This window comes from Eurosta solidaginis, chromosome X (genome assembly GCF_040869045.1).
Source record: "Eurosta solidaginis isolate ZX-2024a chromosome X, ASM4086904v1, whole genome shotgun sequence".
Lineage (NCBI taxonomy): Eukaryota > Metazoa > Arthropoda > Insecta > Diptera > Tephritidae > Eurosta > Eurosta solidaginis.
Window position 1 is genome coordinate 64,180,413 of NC_090324.1, and position 19,072 is coordinate 64,199,484.

At 40.5% G+C, this 19,072-nt stretch overlaps 1 pseudogene; it reads left to right on the plus strand.

Annotated features, from left to right (window-relative positions):
- Positions 1-243: 243 nt before the first annotated feature.
- Positions 244-11,999, plus strand: LOC137234976 (zinc carboxypeptidase-like; annotated as a pseudogene).
- Positions 12,000-19,072: the final 7,073 nt, after the last annotated feature.

Genomic DNA, 19,072 nt, shown 5'->3' on the forward strand with positions numbered 1-19,072 from the left:
TGATAAAGCGGATTCCAAATTATTGAAGCATATTCCAAAGTAGGTCTGACCAGTGATATAAAAAGAGTTTTTGTAACGTATGGGTCATTAAATTGACCAACGTTTAACGAAATCCAAAGTACCTTTAGCGCTATTCACGCAAGATTCAATATGAAGTTTAAAATCGAGTTTTGGGTCCATTGTAACGCCTAAATCAATAAAATTAGTGATTTGCTTGATTACACAGTCGCCAATAACATAATCATGGGATTGGAAGGACTTCCTTGTAAAACACATGAACTTACATGTAGGTAGGTTTAGTGACATGGCGTTTACATTACACCAGTCACCAAGTCTATTCAGATCAGCCTGAAGACATGTCCTATCCACGGGTGAGCGGATAGGCATTACAAGTTTGACATCATCAGCGTACATCAACGGCTTGCAGCTCTTCAAAACACTAGGAAGGTCATTAATGAACAACAGGAACAAAACCGGACCAAGATGGCTGCCTTGAGGAACACCAGAAGTTACGTGTATGAACCGAGACCAACAATTATTAAATATAACTGTTTGTTTTTCTTTCCTTCACATAAGAAGGAACCCAAGATAGAAGCAAAGGAGGAAATCCTAACCGATCAAGTTTGAATAAAAGTATAGAATGAGAAACTTTATCAAATGCCTTACTAAAATCAGTATAAATAACATCAACTTTACAATTAGTCTTAAAACTGCCGGATACAAAGATTGTAAACTCGAAGAAGTTGGACATCGTTGATTTACCCTTGCAAAAGCCATATTGTGAAAAGTTCATTAATGAAGATACTTTAAAAGCAATATGTTTTGTGATAATCAATTCAAATAGCTTAGGAATATTGCTGAGTTTGGGTATTCCTCTATAATTTATAACACACGTTCTGCTTCCATTATTATGCAGTGGTATAATGAATGATTCTTTCCACTTCTTAGGGAATACCCCTTGCTTCAGGGACGCATTAAACAAACAGGCTAGAGGTCGATACAAGTATCGAGCACAAGATTTCAGCACTACCGACGGAATTTGATCCGGACCACTAGAGTAAGAAATTTTTAGATTTTCCAGATGAGTTAAAACATCATCAGTACATATATAGGGGACTGCATGGAAATCTAGAGGAGACAATCTGAAAGGATAATTCGGTGGCGGGTAATCATAGGTGTTTGAATAATTAGATTCGAAGAAATCCGCAAACATGTTAGCAATTTCGAAGCTATCGTTGGAAATCTGATCATTTAGCTTCATTGTAGAAGGAAACCCTTTTATCTTCCTTTTTGAACTAACAAAGCTGTAAAACGATTTAGGATTGACAAAAATTTGGCTTTTTATCGTACTGATATAGTTCCTATAACAAATTCTGTTCAATATGTTATATTTGTGACGTAAAATTGAGTAGGCGGCATAGTCAGTCATTGATCCAGAATGTTTGTAACGTTTGAATGAATGCGTCTTCTGATTTTTCAGGCGTTTCAATTCTTTAGTGCTCCAAGCCAATGATGATATAGCAGTGGTTTCGGACGTAGGTATGCATTTTTTAAATATTCCGTATAATACATTATTAAAATGGGATATACTCTCATCAATATCCCTATCGTACGCAGGCCAATTTATTCTCGATACTTCGAGTATTACTTTAGACCAATTGGCTTTTCTAAACAGAAACCGGTGAGGGGTCTTTCGCACTACGTTGGAGGAACGCTCAGATAAATTATGAGATTCCATAAACATCGCGAGAGCAGGATGATACACATCTTCAGGCAGGGTAAGGGGATCGCATCGATTTACAAAATAATTTGAATCGTCTGAGAAAATTAAATCCAAGCATTTACCGAATTTATTCTGAATATTGTTAACTTGAAAAAGTCCAACATCTGCAAACTCGTTTAGGAAATCATAGTGGATAGCGCGAGAAGAAGTAGGGACTAGCTTCCCGTCGATAAGACTCCATGGCACACATGGCAGATTAAAATGGCCAAGTACAGTGACAGAATCACAGCCCCCTCGCAGTGCTGCACACAGATTTCACTATTGAGGAATGATTCAAATATAAGGAAATATCAGATTGTGGGGGAATGTAGTTGGCTATAAAATATTTGTAGGTTGAGGAAAGTTTTACTCTCACACAAAGAAGCTCAGCATCCTCAAAGTCAGGAAAATGTAGTTCCTCCGCGGAAAACCTAGTGCGAACGGCAATTAACACACCTCCACCAGCTCTGGCCAGTCGGTCTTTTCTAAACACTTGAAACGAACTCGATAAAACGTCAGCATTAAAAACTGTTGGTTTTAGCCAAGTCTCAGTAAAAACGAGTACATCATAAGAACTCTCATGACTCAGTAGAGAACACAAACTCAGTAAAGTGATCTAGACAAACAAAGACATACACGTTACCATCACTAGAACGAGGATAGGGACCCATAAAATCAATAAAAAGACGCTGGAAAGGTCGCTCTGTGAGCTTTTGCTTTCCCATCATGGGTTGTTTAAACACGTTTTGAGTTTTATTAACTTTACAAATTTCGCAATCTTTTACATGGGCTCATACGTCGGTAACCATTCCTGGCCAATAATATTTTTGACGTAGACGGGACAGTGTCTTGTGGATGCCACCATGACTAACGGACGGTGAGCTATGAGACGACTCTACCAGCCCCGGTCGCAACTCCGACGAAACCCAGAGCTTCCAGGTCTGGTCCGCTAGAAGGTCGTCCCCCTGTCGAATTGCGTCCGTTTATAGACGTAATCGTCCGATATGCATAAATCTGGTAACTTGTCTTTGTTGTCGATCACCGTCTTTTTCAACTCCGTATACTCCTCCGACTCGAAGCACGGTGACTCGAGACACACGTCGATGGCTCTGTCATTCCTCTGAATTTCGTCCATGTTTATTCGTGAGAGTGTGTCGGGAACCACGTCTTGCGCAACTTTTCGATGTTGAATATCGAAATCATAACCCTGGAGTTTCAAACTCCACCTTGCCAGCATCCCAGAAAGATCTTTCTGATGCATGAGCCATTTGAGGCTGGCATGATCAGTTATGATGGTGAACGGAGTTCCTTCTACATAAGGTCGGAATCTTTTCACACTCACGATCGCGGTGTAGCATTCAAGTTCAGTAATGCTATAGTTTTTCTGCGCCTTATTAAGTTTTGCCGAAACGTAGCCAATCGGTCTTTCGTTCTAATCATCGTCCAGTTGAAACAAAACCCCTCCCACTCCGTCAGTTGATGCATCACATTGAACATAAAAATGACGATTGAAGACAGGATGTGTGAGCACCGGTGCAGAAACCAAATTCTGCTTTAAAATTTCAAATGATTTCGTTGCTTCGTCCGTCGTTGCGAACTTTTTAATTTTGTCTTTCTTGAGGCAGTCGTGCAGCGGAGCTACAATAATCGCATAGTTCTGTATGAACGTCGGTACCAGCCCGACATACCCAAAAACCGTCGCAGTTGCTTCGGGGTTTTCGGAACGGGAAAGTCCCTCACAGCCACCACTTTTTGACATCTGTCCTAATGCATCCATCCCCGACTACGTACCCTAGATATCGAACTTCTTTGAAACAGAACTTGCTCTTTTCAACATTTATAGTTAACTTAGCCTCACGAAGACACCGAGCGACCTTTTCCAACAAACACATATGAGACTCGAAATCTACCTACAAAAACACATTCACGTAAAGCGGCCGGAATGACCTTGTCCATGAGACGACACATTCGTTGTGCTGCATTGCACAACCCGAAAGGCATGACCGTTAATTGGTATAGGGGTCGGCCAGGGACAGTGAAGGCAGTCTTCTCACGTGATTGTCTCTCGAGCGGAATCTGCCAGAAGCGTCCTTGAGGTCAATTGCAGAGATATATCTCGTGTTTTGTAGCCGGCTGAGTATTCCATCGATGTGGGGTAACGGATATGCGCCTTTAACTGTTCTCTCATTCACCTTACGAGCGTCCAAGCATAGGCGATTCTTTGTTCCTTTAATGACCAAGGAGACCGGTGAATTCCAGCTGCTGTTGGACTCCTCTAATACTCCCATGCCTAACATCCTGTCCAACTCTGCATATATAAATTTGTGTATGGCTGGTGATATTGGATAGTGGCGTTGTTTGACTGGCAGATTCTCGTCCACCACCTCAATGACGTGTTCCTCTTTGTCTGTCCGGCCTAACCCCAGTACCGCGAAGGACGGGAATTGGGCCTTCACACGCTCCAACATCTTATGCTGTTCCGTCGTTAAAACGTGTTGCACGGCATCGAAAGACAAGTCACCCTCGGCTGGTACAAGCTCCGCCACACTGGCAACATTTGGACACACATGCTCATTCATAGCTTTACTCACAACACTTATACCAAAGGCCTGCCAGAAGTCTATCCCAAAATATACTTCCTGTTGCAGATCAGGAACTATCAAAAATTCCAATTCTCTGGTCGTATTATCCCACACGACTGGCAACTTTATGACCCCTACCACGGCGGTTTCCTCCCCGTTCGCTGTTCGGATATTTTGGTCCCTTATTGGCACAATCAAGGCTTCCTTTCCCCGAAGGAGTGCAACTGAGTCTTTCCTAAGCAGCTGGCACTCGCCCCTGAGTCCAAGAGAGCCAGAACTTCATGACCTCCTATCTTTGTTTTGGCGTAAAACCTGTTATCTCCTTTCATTGTAACAATTGTTGCAACTATTTTATTCTTCAACGTTTTAAAACCTTTTCTATTTTCCCTAAACATCTCTATCTTCTTGAAATTTCTGTTTTTCCTATTTGCTTTTATTGTATCACAAAATACTCTTTTTCTTGCTTCTTCGTACTCTAGCTTTCTTTGATGTAATCTCTTTACTTCGCGTTTTTCCAAGGTCCCTTGTGCTTTCCTAACCTCCCCTCTCTTTTCTATTTCTTCTCTCTTCAGAATTCTTATTTCAGGGCTGCCGGGTTGCCTAACTCCTGGCTGGAGTCCCCGGTCAACTCCGCAAGCCCTTTTGGCTTTAAAAACACAGAAGGACGCATCACTACCACAAGCAAAACACACCATGTTGTGAAACGCGGACGAACATTTATTTGGGTTTTGTGTTTCTGCCGGGTTTTTCATATAATGATCCACCGGCATACCGCATGAAATACACAACATTAAATGGAAGGGAGACGCACAAAAGGAATTGACAGTGGATTTAGACGCAGGACTAACAGAATTACTAACAGACGGACGGGCACTATTGGGATGGGCTGGTATTTGGGGTTGGAGTTTCCTATCGAAAGCTTCTACTTTTCTTCCCTCTAAATCTGGCATTTCAAACCCTAATTCATTAACCGCCCTTGACCTATTCTTGTTTTCTTTAGTAAGTTTCTCGGCTCTCTTGCATTCGGTTTTGAGCTCCACTAATGAGTTCATTTTGATTGCGAAGGTAAATTGGCAAGATACGGCTTGAGGTTGCCCCTGACTATGCCCACCAGCTCCATCTCAGGGATTCTCTTCCGCAAACGGAATGTCAAATTATGTACTTCGCTATAGAAGTCGTCGAAAGCTTCGGCGGGTTGCTGTTTCCTCTCCATGGTTTGACGGATTATATCATAATCGGACTCAGCGGACTTTAAGTGGCTTAGCATCTCGGTTTTCAGCTCGAAGTAACCGAAATCGGGCTCATCTGAATGGTCTTCGAGGACCTGCCAATACCACTTCAAGGCACCGCCGGACACCAGACAATGAAAGTCTGTGAAAAGCTGGAAGAAGGAAATAGCATGTTGTTCCCGCATTCACTCAACACGAAATATGAAGTTTTCGACGCTCATCCCTTTGTTGGTCCCATCGAATTTGATGTGCCATTTTTTTCCACTTTTGAGGGTCACTACCATCTCGCTCAGTAATCCGACTGCCACTCGGAATACTGCTGCGTGTAGCAGTTTCCCCCCTTCGGTTCTGAGGCTCGGGCGTGGATGCCAATGCCGATGTCCCACCGCGTGACTGGATGCCTGCATCTCTGCCACGCGACCACCAAAATGATCGACATTGGTCTTGATGCTTCGCACTTCACCCGCCATTTGCACCACCAAATCTTTTTGTTGCGCCATCATCGCCATCATGCGGCTCAGCTGTTTAAGATTGGTTGCATGCTGACTGGCGTCGGCGCGAGGAGCATTTAGGCCGCCGTGAACGATTGCTGGTGCGTTTCGCGATGAAACATCGCCCCCCCCCCCCCACCCACGTTCTCGCTATCGTACATTTGGCACACCAAATCGATTTTCTGCGAGAAGTTCAAACTGTCCCCTGTCTCGCTAAACGACACTCCGTTCGCACCCTAATTGGACGTTCCGGGCCAAACGATCCGAAAATACACGGCGCGCACCTATTGAAATAATCTGAAGGCACAAAGTCGACGGCTCTGGGAATACCAGTGTCGATTTGATTGAACACGCAACCAGCGATCTGGTTTTCTAGGGCTCGCGCACGGCTCCTAGTTAAGCGCCTATTAGAATCTAAGATCCCCAATCCCCCAACAACTCTGTTTTCGCGTTCCTCGTTCTCAGACATTCACTGCCTGAGAAAACCAAATCAAAACGGCAATAAGACGCGCAAGAAAATTACTGCGATAGAGCCAGACACCGTAATGACAAGGTACCCAAATTCCGACCAATGTAAAACTCAACCGCAATTTGAGAAAAACAAAAAAAACAAGATGCTATCGGAAATAAATAGTTTATCTTAAGGAAAACAAATCAAACCAAGAAGGATAAAAATAAATGTAACTCGAAATGCGAGGACTTAAGAAAACCCAAAAAAAAAAATATAAGTATAAATATATACGATATTAAATAATATAAAAAAACAATATAAAAACTTAATATATATAAAAGCAATTTTGTTAATATGTTCGTGAGTATGTGTGTATACAAGGGAGAATTGAAGTTATGGATGTGTGTATAAAGAAAAGTAAACTACTATGTCTTAAATGCCTAGTAAAAAAACTTATTAAAATTTACCCAAACCCATTAACATAAAGGGAAAGTGATCCTAAACTCACAGATTAAGAGAAAACAGGTATTGCTTCCACTGCTCTATTCGACCAAAGAAAAATAAAAATTTTCAAAATAACTTAGAAAAGTGATAAGCTGAATCCAAACACTATGGTTGAGTGTTTTATAAAAAAAAATTATTTAAACCAAAATATCAACAAAAAAAAAAGATATTGATTAAATCAAATCGGGTTTTACATAAAAGGAAATGAAGCTTATGTCAATATATGTAAAAAAAAAAAAAATTAAGTATTAAAATGATTAAAACCAAAATTAGATTCGAATATGTTTGCGTGAATATATGTATGTAAATGTATGTAAAACAGAATTCCAATTCAAGTTGTATGAGTGATGAAATGAGAAAAAGGTATCAAAAAAATTAATAATAGGTAAAAAAATGCTAAAACAAAAGTACCATTCAAACAATATGGTTGTACGTCAGGATATTTCAAAACACTAATAATTTCGAAATAAAAAAATTGTGATTTAAAATCCAAAACTTCCTAACACCCAATGTGCAAAATCAACTTCTGTCAAAAAAAGGAAAATTTATGTTTGCTTTGGTGATTCTGGTGCTACCTTGGCGAAGGTTCGGTGAAGGTGATGACGTCCGTCTCTATAATGTGTCTAGTCAGTCGTCTTGCTGTCCGTGGAAGTGTGGCACATCATACCTATTAACTAGTTTCCAGGTGTGGCAGCCACACCCCCTACTTCTATCTATCGTGGCGACGTCTGCAAGCCTCACTTACCGGGCATGCGAGACCACAGGTAAGGCAGCTTCAACAGCTCGCCACGATCTGCTACTAACGTCCGTCTGCTAGCTGGGTGCCATGCTAGATACCACTTTGCCAAACTGTTGAAGTTCAGCAAAGGAACCCTGACATGGTCACTCAGCTTATACCTATCCTTTCTTCATGATGACACTTATCGGCCAGGCGGACCCAAACGACGTTGCCATCATGACGGTCCCTGTCCTCAGTCGGGAGAAGGAATCGAAAAAAAAGGTCGTTTCGCGTACCCTTTCAAGTGCCAGACGAGGATCAGAAAACCTGCCCGGGAAACCAAGGATAGAGGTAAGTCGAAAGTCGTCTGCTACTTGGCGTGCATACAGGCAATTTGCTCCCACCTAGCGAATTGCCCAAGCAAGCCAAATAGAAAACTGCATTAATGAAGATGTATATATACGCAGCTGAGTGTATATGCATCTGCAGCCATGCAAAGACAAAAGCCCCTATGTACATATTCACTAAGCGTTTTGATCCAAAAGTAAATACTTTTAACTAATTCCATTTGTATTCAAGGCCACCTCACCAACGCAAGGATACACTGGGCATAGCGTGCCGACGGCACACCGCATCCACAACAACTACACAAATTTGCGTTCTTAGACGGCTCACTGCATCTACAACAACTATACACATTTATTTTTCGACGGCACACCACGTCTACAACAACACCACATAATTTTGCTTTCAGATGACACACAGCGCATACAACAAATACACACATTGGCTTTCCGGCGACATACCGCTCAACAAGAACTTCATCGCCTTTTAAACTGACGGCACGGCACGCCTACTACAGCAACACCCATTGGCTTTCTTGGACGGCACCCAACGCATTCAGCAACTACACATACTTTTTTCACCGACGGCACACAAACTCTAGCCCAACTTCACATATTTTCTTCATCGGCTGTACAACATCAACAATAAGTACGACACCTTTTTACTGCTGGCAATAACAATTACCACCTGTGACTCAGGCAGCAGCAACAAAAATATTTTTTGTTGTATCGGCGATATATCGCCACAACAACTACCATAGTACAGGTCTATAAGTAGGATATGTAGCAGCACACACCCTGCAAAAATCGTTGGACCATGTGGTTCAATGGAGTACTTACCATTCTACTCCACTGTAATGCAGCGATGGACCAACTCATGTTTCTACACGAACATGTTGTAAGCCGATCATTGCTCGTTTTTGACGATTGTAATCACTACACGATGTTTATTGGACTGTGGGTACTCCATGGATTACTCTGATGTAATGCGGAGGTGGAGTATATGGTCCGGCCCTAGGACATCACAATGTTAATTGGACCATATTTTTTTTATGAATTGTGGTTAATTTTGGAGCACTCGCTTGGTCCATAGCGAGTTCTCCATACATGCGTGCATGGAGTACTCGCGATTTTTGCAGGGCACATACACAGCCTCGCTCACCTGATGAAAATGCTTGTTCTTGTTCGTTTTTTTGTGGATGCTATTTGGCATGATTTGGCACTGTTGTACTTCATAGGTGCAAAAAAAGCGTATTAGCTGCCAAAGAAAACTGCGTAAAAATGTTGAAATATTGGAATGAAGTTTTTAAAAACTATAATTTATAGTAAATTCTTACAAGAGATAAAGCTTGTGTAAAAATTTCCATGTTTTCTTAAATTTTTTTGATAATTTTATAAAATTTGTTTTAAGTTGGCGAAGTACGGAAAAAGCAACCATGTACGAAGACAAACAATTTCTCTTGTTCTTGCTTGTTTACAATAAAATGTCTTATAGATATTGATTGCTGTGGATTGTAGATTAAAACAATGGCAATTTGCGAGTTGCACCCAGAAATGCCCCAAGATTCGGAAATTTTACACTTACAGGCCCTTGTTATGAAGTTACATATCCAAGCGGTGCTTCGTACTTTTTAGAGAAGTTAGCGTTTAATGTAAGTAAACAATATATATCGGGAGACCTTTATTTCATTAAAATTTTTATAGTCTACCGACAAATTTCCAAATAAAGATGCAGTCTTGAAGGAGCTTGAAAAAAATGGTGGTATATGTGATTGTTAAAATTCACGAGACACTCCCTTATGCAGCAAGTATAGATAGCAGAGCTTTTGAATCAGCGACAAGATTACTTGCCGATATAACTTTGCGTCAAATATAAAACTCGTCAATATCGGGAGAGGTGTCAAAAGACCCAGGAACACGATTCCGAAAGCGGAAATTGAAAATTGTATAACTTTCCGGAGATATTTGCAAACAAAATTGTAATTTTCATGTGGTTGGTATAATTTCGATTATTTCGTAGCCACAAAAAAAACTGTGGGTAAAAGTTTTTTGTGCGGATATAGTTTTGGTCTTCAAACCGGTGTTGGACCCACCCAGGGTTATTTTTTATAAGCGCAGCCGAGGGCCGCCAACACAGAAAGGCAAAAATACTATACCACCGGTTTCGGAGCGCTCCGGGGCAATATTTCGGGTTTTTGGAAATATCTTCTGGCAGAAATACAATTTTCAATTCATGGTCCTAGGTTCAAAACGCGTCTTTTTTGGAAGAGTTTTGGCAGTTGTTAACTAAAGTAAAGAATATTGTTGCTGAATAACCCCACCCGGTTATGTACGAGTGAGAAGTGCCCAGAATACTGTGATTCACGAAATATTTTTTTGACCATGTACCAACCCAGATGCTTGCTGGGTAGCACGCAAAGATAATATTCGAGTGTTTTTGGAGTCAAGTAAATTATGTTGTCGTTCAGTTATTATCTTTTTCGTTCGTGCGAATGTATAGCAGAATATTAGATCCAACAGCAGTGATCCAGTGTATTGTACATATAAAAACGGATAATAGCAAGCCAAACATACCACAGAAAATATTTGTTGGCATAAGAATGTACCTAAATACATACATATATTCAAAGTAGAGAAGAGAAAATATACATATGCACCGTCTACCTTCGTCTTCAAGTCTGCGCATATTCTTCGTGCTGATCACTATAGTTGCGAACATGTCAGTGCAGTGGATTCATTTTCGACGCACTGTGCCAATAACGATTTTAAGGAATCGCATGAAGATATCGCTCGGTATGATCATTACCGTGTCGTGTCTACAAGATTGAAATAGATACAGATCAGCATGTCGATCTATATCAAAAATTAGACGAGCAAAGTGATAGCTTGACTTTTATAGGATATGCTCGAGAAGTGGGCCATAAGCTCTCAATATTGGTTGCTGCGCACAGGGTGGCTGACTTTGCGGACTTTTTGCATACGTATGCTGTGAAGCATCGTGTCTTGGTGAGTTATAGCCTAAAAGTATGTGCGCTAAATTGTAATAAATTTTTTTTTAGACATAAAACTTTCAAGAGAAAATCGATCGTAATATGAGAAAGTATTGCTTGGTTGGAATATATGGTGGCACAGCATCCTAATGATCTTTCACGTGTTGACATGGGTAATAGTCCGCAAGGTGTTCCCATAAAGGGCATGAATCTGTCGCGCATGCTTCAAATAAAGCAATATTCATCGAGAGAAGCAGCTACGTATATAATCAATGAACTGTTGACATCCAAAGAAAGGAATGTAGAAACATTTGCAAACAACTATAATTGGATTATATTCCTTTGCATCAATCCGGATTGGTACAAATACACTTTTGAACATGATCGCATGTGACGTAAGAATCGGCAATTATTTGGCACTTGTCGCGGTGTTGTTTTAAATAGTAACTACCCTGATCATTGGAATAACACTGGCGCTAGTGGTGATCCTTGTCGTTTAATTACTGTGGTGCCAGTGCTGGTAGTCTAATGGAAATCTAACGCTTTATAGACTTTATATCTTCAAATGTGGAAAAGGAGACAATTAGAACATGCATTGATATTCGGAAATGATAATGTTTCCATATGGTTACACCAAAGAGCATGTTGCAAACAATGATGATTTGCAAGAGTTTGGGCGCAATGCTGCTGGACGTATACGTGAATTGACGGGTAGTAATTATACTATCCATCCAGTGGTGGCAGTATGGATTGGAAATATAGCAGGATGAAAGTGCCAATTGCTTATAATTTCGAGCTGCGAGGACGTCCTGATAGTCCGGACATGTTTGTACTACCAGCTAATGAAATAGAGGATACAGCCAAAGAGGCATTTGTTGTAATAAAAACAATTGTGGAAGGTGCTACCGATAAAGGGTATTTCAACTAAAGCATTGTGCATATATGTATATATATATATGTATATATGTATATGCTTGTCATTGAAACTAGGTCACTAGGGCAGTAGCACACTAGGGCTGTAGAAAAAATAGACTTTTTCTAATTCCGGGACTTGATGATGAAGGCTTAGCACCCTTTGAAATGGATCTATCTGCGCAGCTATGGCAGGTTGCCTGAAACATTTTCTACTTACTATTCCAAAAACAAAATAAAAATTTTCAATTATAGAAAAATTAAAAAAAAACAATAGTCATTATAAAAAATTATTGTTCTGGCCTTGAGCTCGCTCTGAACTTTGAATACTTTATCAATAGGCCGATAAAACAAAAATAATTGTCAAAATTTTTTTCTTAAAAAAGAAAACTGTATGAATTTTTTTTGTAGAGGAATTTTTTTTGTTAGTTCCTATTTGCGTGTGATTGGTTGGGTTGGGACTGCACGAGGCGCCCATATGAGTAAACAAAAAAAAAAACAGATCCAGTATAGATTTTGATGTTTGGCGGTTTTCGGCACTACTTTTGTGTATTTGGTTTTCAGTACCGGCTTTTTTTCTCTTAGGATGACAGCGCTAATGAGACTGCCGGTGTCGTGCTGTGGGTTGCCATTCAGTTGTTTACTAGTAACAGGAATTTTCCAGGACGTGTTAACGGAGGATTGTGACTAACCGATCACCACCGTATTGTCCTTATTGAAGCGTGTCTTTACTGAGTAAGACTTAAGTATAACCTCAAACACTAAATTCTCCTACCTTTTTTTTAATTAGTGCTTGTTTTTGGTTTCAGCTTTTTTAAGAGATGCAGCTCATAGCAATTACGTTGGATTACGGGGATCAGGACCCGATCACAGTGGTTTTGGACATTCGCTATACATTTCCACATTTTCTTTTGATTATTACAATTTGCCATAATTTTATTTTCAATATATTGCTTCTTTTTTATTTTGATCAGTTTTTTATATTCCCGTTTAGTATAATTATAATTATCCCATTCGTTGGTTCTCTTGGCTATGTTGGAAAGTTCATACATTAATTTGTTAAGCTCTGTAAGCTCGTGATCATACCATATATTTATTATTTTTATTCGCACTCTTTTCTCGTACGTTAGCGTTTCCATTACACCACATAAAATATTATTAATGGTTTGTGCTCTAAGTCCAATATCACAGCTGGTATGTTCCACGAAATTGTGATTTCTTAGGAGGGTTATTAGATTCTCCTTTGTATATCTATCCCAACACCGGCGATTTTCATATATTCTCATTTTATGTTTTTATTTCACAGGCAGTTTGAAACAGATCGTTTCATGGTCGGATATACGTTGTTTTTCTAGATCTTTTATTTCTATTTTATAATTGTTACTAAAAGGCAGGTCTATTTTTGTTCTGGAAGCTTCAGTTATTCTTGTGTGGAATTCAAATCACTGATTCATTGATGCTGTCGCGAATGTATGAGTTAGTTAGTTGGAATACGTTGACTGTTTATTTATGTTTTTGTTAAAGTCACCAATTATGATGTTATTTTCATTTTCACTGTAATATTCGTCAAGTATCTCACCGATATATTGTATGAATTTAGCATCACTTGTATTAGGAGAGTGGTATACTAAACCAATTTGCCATTTCATCGCTCTACTTATTATTTTTATCACAATACACCATAGGTTATTGTTTATACTGTTATTATATACAATTTTAAATTTAATCGATTTATGTAGATATATTAAGACAACACCTGTATATCGGCTATGTGAATCACATCTAATATGATTAAAACTAATAATATTTAATGCAGACTCGTTTATATTCTCTGTTGTATGGGTCTCCGAACATAAAACAATACTAGGCTTTTCTTCTTCAACCATTCTTTCAACTTCGTTTTTGTTGGCTGTTATACAATTTGTATTTAGGTATATGCATTTCAATTCATTGTTCCAGGTATTACGTTGTTTCTTTTCTTCACCGTTTTTTAATTGCTAATACCCGAGCTTATTCTTTCTAGGTTGCAGCTTATTTACATAGCATGGACACTCTTTGTCAAACGTATCATGGTCTATGTCTAATGGTAGGTTTAATTTTTCCTTTGCTCCTATACATTTCAAACATTTTTTTATTGGATTTTGATAACATGTTTTCGAATTATGGTTCCCATGGCACTTGTGACAGGCTTCTTCATTCTTGCATTCCGCAGATTTGTAGTTAAAGCCTTTACACTTATAGCATCTTAGTACATCTATCGCGTCAAACACTTTACATCTTTCCCAACCGACATTTATTCGTTCTGCAGCAAGTATCTTTGAAAAGTCGTCTTTTTCAGTTTGTATAATTATATCCAAAACCACCCCGTATTACCCCGTTTTCTTTCAATTTTCTTAGCAACTTTTAACGAACTTTCGCTAACTTGAGTATTTTGTTTTCTTATTGTATCAATCAGCGCATTATCGTCACCTTGAAAATTTACTCCTCTCACTATAAAGCTCGGTCGAATTATGTCTGACAGCTTAATTTCGTATTCTTTCCCAATATTGCTTTCAATTGCTGTTATTGTTGTTGTTGTAGCGATAAGGTTGCACCCCGAAGGCTTTCAATTGCTGTTTTTATTTTATCACGCTCATCAGTATTTTCACTGTGAATTACCATTACACCATTGCTTTTTGATGCTATATTCGATATTTTTTAAATTTTTTGGGTCTACTTTGCTATTTAAGTCTTTTTTTGTTCCACATTTTGTTTTGATTTTGGTTTCACTATTATCGCTACACCCCTTTTTAATTGTGAAACTACAGCTTTCTTGTTACCATTTTTCATAGCTTCTGCATATGATATTTCCTTTTGTATATTTCTACTGCCTCTTTTCTTTATTTCACTGTGCACCTTTTCGAGGTCTTTTCCGATTGTCTCTGTTTTATTTTTACTCCTTCAATCATATCATACAAGCTTTTTATTTCACCAACTTTCTTTTCAAAGAGCTTTTGTGATTTTCCATTGCTGCCACTCGCTGTGTGTACCGACTCTCTACAGCTTCTAATATAGTTTTTATTTCATTTTGGCTTTTTAACATCACGTCTTCAAGTTTATGTTTATAATCATATAATATTAAGTTATTTTTGTTTACACTCATTTGCATTTCCTGCAGCACCAAGTCTACATTCTGTATATATCTTACGCACTCATCGCACATGAAGCGTACCATTTTTTTTTGATATAAAAATCTTTATTCGTCTACACCCGCACATGCAAGGCTCAAATGGTAAACCTTATTGTACACTCCTTCACATCGCATACCACTCCCTCCTCTAATGGAGCGATTGCACTTCACACACCCACTCATTTTTGTGTTTCGAGTTTAGCGACATGTCCGTTTGTTTGTACTTGTATGCGTTAAAATTTGTTTAATTTGAGGCTTTTTTCTCACAGTTATTTATTTTTGCAATTCAATGATTTTGCAATTAAAATGATAAAATTTTGTTATTTTTCCACTAATATTTTTTAAATTCCTCTTTACTATTTGAGTCTCTATCTCGCGCTTGGTTTATTTTACGCCGATTATTCGGCCTGGGTGTGTCTGAAACCGTCAGTGGGTAGGCGCACACGGGTCGATCTCGGAAGGGATGGTTCACTCAAAATAGACAGAGAAGAAAAAGATAACGCAAAGAGGATTTCCTCGTTATAATAGAGTATTTAATTAAATTGAAAGGAAATATACAATGCAAAGGTGACCAGTGATATTTTCCCTGTATAACAAAGTACGGCGTTGATCCTTGGACGGCCGGTTGTGCCGTTGATGACAACCGCTAAGCCGCGAAAAGGTCCTCTGGTATTAAGGAGGGGAAAAATCCACACACCACCACCACCCTTACGTATACGTGCATGGGTGCTGACAACCTGCACACACACACACACATGCATGTGTATAAAACGCATGCATGTGCATGCATGCACACAAATGCGGCGTGAGTGTGGGTGGCTGGAAATATTATTAAAACATTAGGGAGGGGCGCCGTCAATCAAGTGAAAGTTAGGCGTTGGGCCTAAACATGCCGCCCCCCATGCGGTACGCAACCTCACAGTCCTCCAAGGATCACCGACTGTAAAGAAGAGGAAAAATAAAAAACGTATAACTAACTTAACCTAACGACGGCCAGTCCGCCGGCTTGGCAGCACGCACGGTGAGTTGCGTAGTGTGCGAGCTTGGTTGCGGATGCCTCGGTCATTCGCCACTTTCCCGTCATGGTTAGAGGCCTGAGCCATGTTTGCCTAGAGCTAGGGATTGCAAAAAAAGTAAAAAGATATACATGTTCATATTTCTTGCCGTTTAAAGAAAGACTCCATTTATTTCGAACAAACGTACTATTTAAGTGCACAAACTTAAATAAAATAAAAAGTAAAAAAATAAATAACTCCTAAGGCATACTAGACCGGGTGGATCCCCGAAAGTACCCACCCGAAGATCGTACTTTGCGCGAGCAGCGCTCCGAAAGATGGTGGTAAAACTCCCGGTGTTATCACCTCGGCATAGACATCGGCGCCGAGAACAAGACGGATAGGTGTAGAAGCATAAAAGTGTGGATCAGGCAGGCGGACATGCTCTTAGGGAGTCGCAATGCTGGCGTCGACACTAAGTGAAGGGCTGACACGCGTCAGCATACCGCAAAGTCGCGTATGCATACCGCATGGGTCGTCACCGTCCTGCTGTTTCCATGTTTCCCGCGGAGCCGCACAAAACAGCCGACCTCTCCGGCAGCGTGCGTGTGTGGTCGGAAGCGCTAAATCTTGCGCCAGCCTGCGGTCGATCGTTGTGCGGGAGGAACATGCGTCAATAAGGGCTCGAATGAGATGCAATCGCCCCCCGGCTTCCACCTTCACGATCGCAGTCGGCGCAAGACTTGCCATCGGTCGCAGAGTTGGGCCCAAGGTAGTATTGATTATCCGAATACCGTTACGAAATGCCGAATAGATAGGTAGCTGGCGCGGCCGTGGGGCCAGTCACGCTCGTGGTTGCCGTCGTTGCGCGAGGAGTCCGTCGTGCGGTGCAGCTGGCGTGGCCGAGTAGCCAGTCTGCGATCATGGCGGATGGGCTGATTCTGACGTTTATTTGAGGAGCGGAAAGACCGTGATTCCGCGCCCCTCTGGTTTCGTTTCTCATGGGCTAACAGGGGTCGGATCGGCCGTGGGTCCGATCCCCCGATGTACGGTTGTGGCGACTTTGTGGTTCCTTCCGCCTGGTGATTTTATGGTGCGTCGCGATAAAAAGCTGACTCTGAAGCGTGAATGGATAGCACTTCATCCATCTCTTCTCCTGCGTGGTGGGACCTACTCTCTTTGGATGCCCGTATCATTACGCGCTCTTCCTCCTCCTCCTCTTCCACTTGCTGTACCCAACTTTTATAGGGCTCTGGTTGTCGTGGAAGATCTTCCATCGGTAAATGTAGTGTGGTGTGGTGTGGCCGACCACATCGTCGACACCTGCCGTCGCTGGAACAATTCTTAGCGCGATGTACCATCGACAAACAATTTTGGCAATAGTTAAGGCGTATGATCTCGCGCAACCGCTGCAGAGGGGTCTTCGCCCGGTAGACAGTACACGAGCGAATGGGGTGTTGAGCGTCACATATAAGGCACGGCTTGGGGTAGCGACCGGCCTGGCGCTCGGTTCTTTGGCGCAACGATGCGTAGCGAGTCATTCTATGCAGAGTGTGAAAGAAAACAAAAAGAAACCCATTTACTTATAATGCCTGTGTCACGCGTTTGGTGGCGAGTAGACCCTAATTTGATTATCTAGGTTAAGAAATTTTATTAACTCGTGTGTAGGGGGAAAATCATCTGTTGCTGCAAAAAATATATTTGGCGCACATTATGTGCATGGCCTCTTTCCCTGCACGTCATGTGCCTGGGTCTTTAGTGCCTTATTTTGTTTAGTTTGTGTTACCCGGTAGTTAGCCACGGGCACACTAGTGCTGCAGAAAAATTAGCATTTACGATTTTCGGTTCGCACATTCTGGTACCGAACCGGGTAGAAGGTGTATAGCGTGGGTTCTTTTGAGTCGCTGTTTTTTGTGTTGTTGGTGCTAAGAACCAACAATTTTCCTGCCCGCCATAAAAAAAATGTTTGGAACGCGAAATTTTATACTATATAAAGGAAAAACTTCGTTTTGGAAGAGGGGAATCATTGGTCGAATGTATCATTTTCCCCTTTTTGTATTACCTTTCGGTTATTTATTCCACCTTGGCCCAAGTATGCTTGTAGTCCTGTTTAATTGATGGCCTTTAGCAAATGGCACGGTTCCCGAAGGGTATTTGGCTCCGGTACCGATTTTTCGGAAACGGGTTCTTCGGTACCCGTTTGCATCATTTTATGCATCCCTAATATAATGTACATTTAAAACTCGGCATATATGTATATACGTTGGTATAAGTATATGGACAGTCAGTGCACGGACTTTACCGCGTTGGTAGATTGACCAACCTTTTTGACCCATTTTTCATACCTGCTACTCCTACCACCAAACCCAAAAAATCTAACACCATTTCAATATCTTCGCATTAAAAACAAATATTGCAATAATTTGGTATGGAATTGTCACGCACACCCAAAATAATATTAAGGGGTGATGCTGACCAAACCAATCACATTTTGAACGATTTGTAAACAGACTTCAAGGAGAAGAAATAAAGTTGCTTATTAAATGAATGTAGTGAATGCGCACGCATATATTGTCCTGCTCTATTTTCATCAGTTTGTGTGCACAATTCTGAACGAAAATAAGGTTTAAAGTAAGAGAACATGTCGGTGGTGTTATGGCAGTATTTTGGCACATTGGAAAAACCTACCACTACCAACATTTTTACTATTTAGAGTCCGCGCACTGGTATAAGCATACCAACGGCAAAGGCAAAAAACGAAACAATACTCGCGAACATTGATACATACCTATGTATATAATGTAAATTCCACAGAATTGAAGCAAACGGTAGATTGCTTTATTCTTTTCATTTTTTACGCTGGTTGGAATACGATGTGCGGTGGTCATTGAGGACATGGTAAGTATTGTAAATTCTCGAATAATA